Genomic DNA, 9,058 nt, shown 5'->3' with positions numbered 1-9,058 from the left:
AATCCAACTTGTGCGATGGGTGGCGGGTTGAAGGGGAGACATAGCGATGCCCATGGTGGATCTGGAGGGGAATACTTGATGTCTGGGGCAAAACCCAGGCGGGATGTGCGTGTGTTTCCCATCGACCGCAGAAATTAAACAAGAACAGGGCAAAAGGGGAAAAGTGAAGAACCAGCGCGAGGAATTTTGCTCCGCAAAGAGGGAAACGTTTTGGACGTGCCGCTGGCGTGTTGCTGCAGACAGCTTAAGCCGAGAGAAAATTCTTTGGCAGTGACATCAATTCAGCAGTAAGTAATGCATTTGCTAGGGCTGAGATTCAATTTAAGGTCTCTCCAGCGAGTGGAATGATTGAATGGTACTCAAAAAAACCTAAAGAAACCAACAAATGAGACTCCTTTTGTTAAGCTCTCATCAGTCCATAATTTAAAAGGTTTGGGGTTTTTTTTTTCCCCACCCTTTTTTCCACTTGAACTGGGGTTTATGTACTGAAGGCTGCTAGAACTGCATTGAACTTGGCTATTCTCTAGAAACTGCCCCCCCATCCACCAGATTTAGAAGTTGACAATAACAATTTTAGGTGCCGAATGACTCACCCAAGGCTCTGAGGACTTTTAGACCCTCCACACTCACCCCTTTTACCTACAAGCTGAGACCGAGCAGAAACCACTGAACGCCAAGGATGGAGAGCAAGAAAAGGACCATTTTGAGCTGTCCTTGAGAAATATGGCAGATAACAATGTATATTTTCCTTATTAAATTGTGAAAACTCTCAGGTTTCAATTATAACCTCCCTAAACCCAAACCCGCCCCCAGACCACTTGGTTTAACAGCCCCCAGCAAATCTCTCCTCCAGAAAGTTTTACATTTTACCCTTCCTACAAAAAAATACAATAATATTAGAAATTGCCATAATTTTACAGGGTCCTCTCACCGCCTATGAACTTAAAACCAGCCTGGATAATGGTGAAAAAGCAGTTTTGAGCCAGCAAGGGAAGGGCTTAAAAGTTTATTTTCTCGCTGAGTGACTGGAGTAAGGCAAAACCCATCCCCAAAGGTTTTGCTGCTGGTGATGCAGCTGCAGGGATTGCCAAATGCATACTGAACGGAGGACTAATTTTCTAAAAATAGGGATTAGATCGTTAACTCTGTCTCTCTCTTGATCCAAATGAAGTCTGAGGGCAGATCTGGTGCTGGTGTGAAGGGAAGGGGCGTGACACCGAGCTTAGCGTTTTCCACCAGCTCTGTCCCCTCATCTCCTGCAGGAAACCTGCGGTGACCAGGATATTGTCACCACCAGGTCTCTGGCTTCAAATACAGCGTGGCTTAGGCAAAGGCAGTGTTTCACATTGGGGGAAAAATGGGGAGAACCTCAAACCTGAGGTGTTTTGGGGTGAAGATGTGTATACGACTTTGGCGTTGGGTTTGCAGGGCCTTTTGTGCTTGGCCATATGGGTGACCAGAGTCTGCCTGGGGTTTTATCTCATGTGGCTCTTTGAAAATGAGATGTTTAACCAAAGCTGGTTGTCTTGACTCTGCAGCAAAGGGAGAGGAAGGGAGGTGAAGGCAGCAGCTTGTCCTCTTATAGACCAGGCCAGAGGGACCTCATCTCTGGTGATGCTCACTGGGCTTCACTCCTCTGTGGGTGGATGGAGATGGTTTTGGGGTGGTCTACAGGTGTTTTGAGACAGGGTTTGAGATCTCTGTGGAAAGGTTTTAGGAGAGACTGGTCCAGAGGTGGTGCAGCATCCATTTTTAGGGAGGAGAGGTGATAGGATGATCTTTCCCAGACGTGATCCTTCAGGCCAGGGTTGGAGCGCTCCGTGGGACAAGACGTTGAAGCAGTTTCCATAGCCAAGCTGCAACCCACTCCCGAGGCACCTTATCTTCATCTCTAACCCTATCTATTCACATGCAGTCAAAAAGCTGAGGGGTTTGGGATTAGATCTGTTACCTCCAGGCAAAACAGCAGCTGGGTGTAGGGTGTTTGTTTTGGGTAAAGCACATCCCAGCTTCATGTTGTGGCTCAGCTTTGCCTTGCTGGTAACTGCTCTGAACCTAAAGACTCAATAAATGCGAACGCTGGGGAAATAAAGTCACAATAGTTCTGTCAGGATTAGAGCAAAGTGAAATAGGAAAATCCTATGTAGAAATCAACCGCTGCTAAATAATTCACCTCTCTCCCATGGATCCTGTTTTCCTGCCTTGTGCTTCCATGACTTCAACTTTTAGAGTCATCTGGACAAAAAAAAAAAGGCGGTGGGGGGAGAAAAGTTGCTTAAAAAGTAAGTCAAAGGGTCCAACATGTGTTCTTGGCTGGCTGAATTCAAGATGAGGGTTTTAGGCTTCCCGTGGGAGCTCCCTTTCACAGCTCTCCCCTAATCCTCTGGAAATCGCCTGTTCCCTACAGCTGTTGGTTCACCAGATAAACTCTTTGTTCAATTATTCTTGGCCGAGGTGGCGCGGGCCGCCTCAAAGGCTGCCGCCCCCATCCCTCGGCCCACTTCAATCGCCTGCGGAGGAGCCCCAGCCCGTTTGAAGCCCACCATCCTCCTCTCACCACCATCTCTGCCCCCGCGTCCTTTTTCATCCCACCACGATGTGCCCCGAGCACGGCTGACGATGCTCCAGCAGGGGCAAGTTGGGAGGGCTGCTCCAGTGTCGGAGCGCCTGGGTGAGAAAATAATTACAAATGAAAGAGAGATTAGCAGAAGCTGTCACGACAAATGCTGTCGAAATGGTTTCTGGAGCGGCGGCGGGCCCTTCTAACAGGAGAAGTCAGCTGCAGCTGCCATCCCTATGGTCACGCAGAGAAACAGTGGCTCCCACTGGGACCCCGGCATGAAAGACCCGACAAACCGTGGCTTGGGGGGACGAGATGACGGACCGGGGCAGCTTCACGTCGTACAAATGGATGGGTAATTAACACTTTTCTTTTTTTTCACATTTGTCTGCCTCCTTTGCTTCCGTCATGGCTTTTGCCACAGTGTTCAAACCCATCTAATAAATGGCTGGCAGCTGCTGAAAGACGGCTCTCGCCTGGTTTTGGGGATTGCTCTGGGTTCACCTTGCGAGGGGTGCGAGTCTTCAGCCTCTCCGACTCCCAAAATGCTTTGTCCTCACCACAGATAAAGCCCCATTTCAGTTTGCCAAACTTCCGCCTGTTTACCCGGAGATTCAGGATAATACATCATGGTTATCTGGATACATCTGTTGTATAGGACATATGAGAAAACCCTTGATGGTCTTTGCATCAGACCTTAAATAGTCGATTATTGATGGAAGGAGAAGAGATGGGAAGTTGTTCCTACTGGGTGCGAGGCTGAAAGCATCCCTCACATCTGCTCGGGCATAGCTTGGCCCAGCCAGGTGGGTATATTCAACATGGTAATGATGGTTTTTGTCCCAAAAAAATCCAAGTTCAGGGCTAGCCAGTGCTTAATATTTCTGGGAGAAGGAAGGGAGGGTTATTTGAAGGGATAAGAAACATATGGACAAGAGGGTCTAGTATTTATTTGACTGTTCATCTCCAGAGGGTAGATTGACTCTGATGGCCAAGGCAGTGGGACCATGTAGGATGGATACACAACCCCTGGAAATCCAAATTCAGGAAGTGCGTAGGCAGTGTGCTTTAGTGGATTGCAGAGAAACGATGCAAAATAAAGCAGAGAGCCTGAAAAGGTTGCCCCGGTTGAGCAGCCCCTTTTCACCAGGCTCAGCAATGGGCGACCATCAGGAGAGGCAGCAGAGCAAAAAGCCAAGACGAAGACAGCATCCTTGTCCTCTCCTGGCCATCCAGTCTCACACCAACCAAAGGGAATGACAGGTTATGTTTTCCTTCATCAATAGCACTTTAATCACCAGCTTTTACATTATCAGCAGCATCAAGAGTGTTGTCTTTTGGCCTGGAGCTATGGGGAAGGCCTGCCTTGATGACAAAGGCATGGTCAGTGCTTGGTAATCTCATGGGGTTATGAAATGTGCTTTCTTTTTCCTCCAGACACAGAGTTTCGCCCCAGCTAGAGGAGATATCGGCTGTGTCGCTGTCAGAAGTGGTACAGGATGAGGAGAAACGCTATGGTGAGATGCTCTTCCCTTTGGCCTCATGTCTCTGTGCCTGCAACCAGTCAGGGCTTGCAGCATCCCTCTGCTCTGGGTATTTTCCCCCAATTTCTGAGGTCAAATGGGATGCACAACCTCGCCACGGCTGCATCCCTCTCACAGCCTCCCCAGATCTCTCACCCCTTGCTCCCTCCATCACCTCCCAGCTGCTCCCCACATCTCCCAGCAATTGCTCCTGAAGCATCACGTCAAAACACCACTAACTGGTCCCCGGCCAGCCTGGCTCCCATCCCCATCTGAAATGGGGGGGACAGGCTGGCGCTGAGGCATCCCAAAGGGGGCTTTGAAGCTCCCGCCCGCGCTCGGCGGGGACAGCTGGGCCGTGCCGAAATCCCCGCGGCCCTTTTGGGCTAAGCCAGGCGTTTTAAAATAGTGCCCGTGTGTGTCCCCCCTTCCCCTGCCCAGCGGTGACAACTGCGCAATTATTTTAGACGCCGTTTCACGGACCCGTGGCGTAACCAGAGCCCGTGGGCAGTGGGGAGGAATGGGAGGTGGTGGGCGAAGGGGGCTGGGGAATGGGGGATTGCAGCCGTGCGTGGGTCTCATCCTAATTAGCAGCTCCCTCGTTAATCACCAGGGTGGTTATGATGCTGGGAAACTCGTCTGTGGATGCAAAAGCTAGAGCACCGAAGAGATGGGTGCCTGAAAACAGGCATTTTGATGCAAATTTTAATTTTTAAGGATGGTTTGAAGACCTTGGGCTTTGTTTTAGGGCTTGCTGCCTCCTCGCTGGAAAAGAGATGCTGGTGGGTGGGTTGGATTGTGCCTCAGTTTCCCCTTTGCAACAGAAGTGCAATGGAGGGGACAGCCCTAAAAAAAACAGAGGAAGGGACCCGGTTAGAGCTGCTCTTCCCAAAACTGCCTGCTACAAAGTGCCTTCAGCAGAGGGAGGGCGGTGACAAAGTGACACAGGGAGCTTCTTGCCACCAGCGTAGGGCTGGGCTCTGCCAGTGGGAAACCAACCCCAAATGAGAACGCAGCCCCTGGTCCCCCAGGCCTGGCACCCCTGAGCATCCTTTGGCCATGACATGGGAGCCTTTTGGCGAGCCCTCAGCACCACCTAGTGTTCCCAAATCTGTCTTGGGGTTCATTCCTGTGCACCCAAGTCATGCCTGGCCATGCCTGTGCAACGCCTGGTCCTCAAAACCAGGCCTGCAGCACCATCCCGCACCCCTTGTCCTTGCGTCCTCTCCCCTCTCTATTATCACCTCTTTTCTCCCATTTAACACCCAAAATTCCTTGTGCAACATCTGGGGTGTGAAGGCTGCTGCCCAAAAACTCAGCGCCCGCTTCCACAGTCCCCCTAAACCATCCTGAAAATGTTTCGCCATCCAAGGTTGCATCTGCAGAGCGTGGGGAGATGCTTGTAGCGTATGAGGGCTGCATTTCTGTTGCTAATGGTCAATAAAAATCAGCGTTTTGAATTTGCTCTGGTCCCTGGGTATGGGTTTTGATGCAGAGCAACTTTTAGGATTGATCAGGGTGCTGAAAATGAGCCGAAATTAGAAATGTTGGGTCAGGATGGAGGGGAGGAGGAGACCAGTGGGGGGAAACTGTAACAGATGCTTAATACAGGGAAGAAGAAAAAGTAAATATCAGCATTAGCAGTGACACTTCCCAAAGCTGTTTTAAAAGAATTTGGTGTTAATGTGTCAAGATGGCAAAGTAATTTTCCTCGATTTCCAGATGAAGCTGCCCAGCACATCTGGTCCTGCCCGTCCCTCGCAGCCTCGTGTCCCAGATGACACCGCCGCCAGCCAGAGCCGTGCTGTGCAGCTCCAGATGTCGACGATCAACGCGTCCCCACTCGTTTCGAGGGGTCACGGTAGGAGCTGCAAAGGGCTGGGGAGCCGACATTCCTCCCGCTGCCACCGAGGTGCGCCCTTGCTCCACTCAATGCCAGCGTGGAAGGGGGAAAAATAAACCCAAGAATCGAACCTGTGGGAAGTTTGGATTTTTGCTATGCCCTCCACTGGCTCCTTTTAAAAGGGCTTGGGGAAAAAACTTCCTTTTTAACGATTTTCCATCCCTTATTAAGGCTTTTACCTTGTGTAAGCACGCTGTGGTGCTGGCATCCAGCTGGGATGGATGTGGTTTGAGTCGCATCAGAGCTGAGCTCTCCAAACTTTTATTTAATCCCTGTCCCCTCTCGCCTGTTTTTTGCGCAGCTGGGGGCTCAGATCTGTTCGCAGGGGGGCTGTAGTGGAAAACTTTGAGGTATTTTTCTTCGCTTGTCTCTGCTTTCTTTGCCAAGTATTATTTTATTCCAACACTACATCCTTGGAGATGCTGGGTACCAAAAGCATCTCTCTCAGAGAGCATCTGTGGCCAGTAAGATGCCAAAAGCAGGGCATAATTTAGATAAATTACAGTGTTTATGTGTGATTTCAAGGCCATTTAAGGACCTATGAGGGTTTTAAAGAGTGACAGAGCCCCAGTGAAAGTATAAATCAGAGCCAACTTTGATTTTTTTATGTGTTTTGTTGGGACATGTTTGCTCTGGACCAGATTTGGAGACATTTTGCTGGATTCAGTTTAACCCCCAGCTCCAGGATGGTTTTTCCCACAATAAATGTATGAACAGAGTTTATTTGTTTCCTTATAGTAAGGCCCACCCCCCCCATACACACACCCCATGGTTTTGTTCTGCAAATATTTGACGGTGCAAATTTCCTGGTAGCCAAGAAACACCAAGATGACGCAGCAGAGCGGGGGCAAATCCCCATTTCTGAGACAGGTTTAGCTCAGTGTTTAATTTTTTAGCTAAATTCAGCCTTGGGAGATGAGAGGAGCTGTGGGATTTATGTACCAGGTCCAGCAACTTCATAGCTAATAACCGTGATGTTTTTTGCACAGCATTTTTGGTGCTTTAGTTGCATTTTTTAAGGCAACCCTAGGGTTTGGTTCCAAGCCTGCAGCACCCCAATTTATTCGAATTTATTAGGATTTATTCCTTGTGGGATGCAGATTAAAATGGCAGCAGGCTCTTAGGGCATTCACCAAACAATTAAATGGAGAAAAGAAAATAAACAGAGAAAAAGAAATGCCCGCAGCTTGGCTCTTGCCTCTGGAAAATCTGAATCGCCCCACCTGTAAAAACATGCACAGTTTGGCGAGCCAAAAAAAACCACCCAAAAAATCAGTGGTGAGAGGATGCTCATGGGATGCTCCCTCCCTTCCAGCAGCACCAGGGCGAGAAAGGGTGAATTAATGGATCATTATTTTTTTACAAGAAATCACCTGTTTAAACAACATCGCGGGACAGGATGAGGGAATAGATTTGATTTATTAAATCAAAATAATAATAACAATAATAATAAAAAGACAAAGGGTTGCCAGGCAGCGCTTCTAACCATGAAGCCATTTATGAATATATTTAAAACATTAAAATTCGGCTTCCTCGCTACAAATTCCCTGCGGCAGGTGTGTTTGCTCCCGGTGCTGGAAATACCTATATGCCGTAAAAGTGAGTTAAACGCAGGGCTCTGTCAGTGCTGCTCTTACAAATAGCGATAATAACGCTTACCTCTCTCCCAAGGGTGTCGTGGGGGTTAATTATTTAACATTTGTAAAGCTCTTGCCGGGCTGGAGATGAAAGTGGAAAGTATTATTAAGAATAAACTGCGTTTTATAGGAGGCCGCGGTCAGAAAATTGCGTTTGGAGTTGAAGGATGGGTTCTGAGCGGGGATCCCCGGAGGAGCATCCATCACGACCTGGGAAGAGCAGAAAGCGAAGTATTTCAAGGAAATTAATCCTTTCTGTGGTGTTTTGTGGCCAGGGCTGTGCCAAGGGGTGTGGGGAGCTGGGGTATGGGGTAATGCCCCATCCATGCACAAGGTGAGTGATGGGGGAGTCTGCTAGGAATAAATTAAATCATTGCAATGAATGGTGAGGAAGGAAAGATTTAGGGGGAAAAAGCCTTGGCACAGCCAGCTTTTTCAATTCAGGTGAGTTGTGGGGATGGGAAACTGTGAATTCAAGCACAAGGAATTTAAAAAAAAAAAAAAGGTGTTTTTTAAAATGTGTGCAGGGTCATTTTTGATTTCTGGGGTTTGGAGGAGGCTGGGAGTGCCCAGGGCAGGCAGGGGAGGAGCACAGCGCACCTGGGCACAGGTGCGGCAGCGGGACCAGCGGGACAGGTACGGCTCTGCTGGCTGAGGCCAGTTTGGGGAGGGGATTTTGTGCTGGAAAAGGGGTTTTGTGTTGGGGAGGGTGGGGGGAAGTCACCCCGAGCCATGGGACTCCCCCCACCATAGCTGGGAGAGGAAGGGAACCCCCAGTGCCTGCTCTTTGGGTGGGTACGGATGGAGGACCCTGACATTTGGCATTCAAAGGGAGAAAGGAGAGGGGCTGGGGTGGGTGCGCCTGGATCCAATGCATTGGGAAAGCAAATTTGAGGGGGTGTAGGGAGGGGTGATGGGATGCAATGGGGCAGCCTGGCAGACGGGTAGCAACGCTTTCCAAGGAGGAAGTTGAAAAATAAACACAATATACAGGGCCTGAATGCAGGCAGAGGCAAAACGGGGGCAGCCAGGGGTCAAGGGGTCCCCTTAAACCCCCCGAACCCTTTCCTGGGCTGCAAGGAGCTCCCTCCAGCTCCCTGCCCCAGTCCCAGCCAAATTCAATGCGAAAGGGCTAGCCCGAAAACGCTGCTGTGTGCATTGAAGCACAAAGTCTCTCCCCACCCTCCTCTCCCTGCAGAATTGTCCAGAAAAGTGTCTTTTCTTGCCCAAAAATGTGCAGATTCAGAGGAAAAACAGAGCCCGGAGACTGCCATGCTTGAGGGATGGTGTGCACCCCATTGATGGGGATGGGTTTCTTCCTTCTTCTGACCACTTTGGCACTAAAAACCTAATAATATATTGCTTTTACAGTGTGAGGTGTGATTGCCAGGGCACAGGGCATTGGCAGAGGTTTAGGTTTATGTGTTTTAGGCGA

Source organism: Mesitornis unicolor, unplaced genomic scaffold (assembly GCF_000695765.1).
Source record: "Mesitornis unicolor isolate BGI_N332 unplaced genomic scaffold, ASM69576v1 scaffold50886, whole genome shotgun sequence".
Taxonomy (NCBI): Eukaryota; Metazoa; Chordata; class Aves; order Mesitornithiformes; family Mesitornithidae; genus Mesitornis; species Mesitornis unicolor.
The sequence above is the reverse complement of the archived record's forward strand: the minus strand, read 5'-3'. Positions refer to the sequence as shown.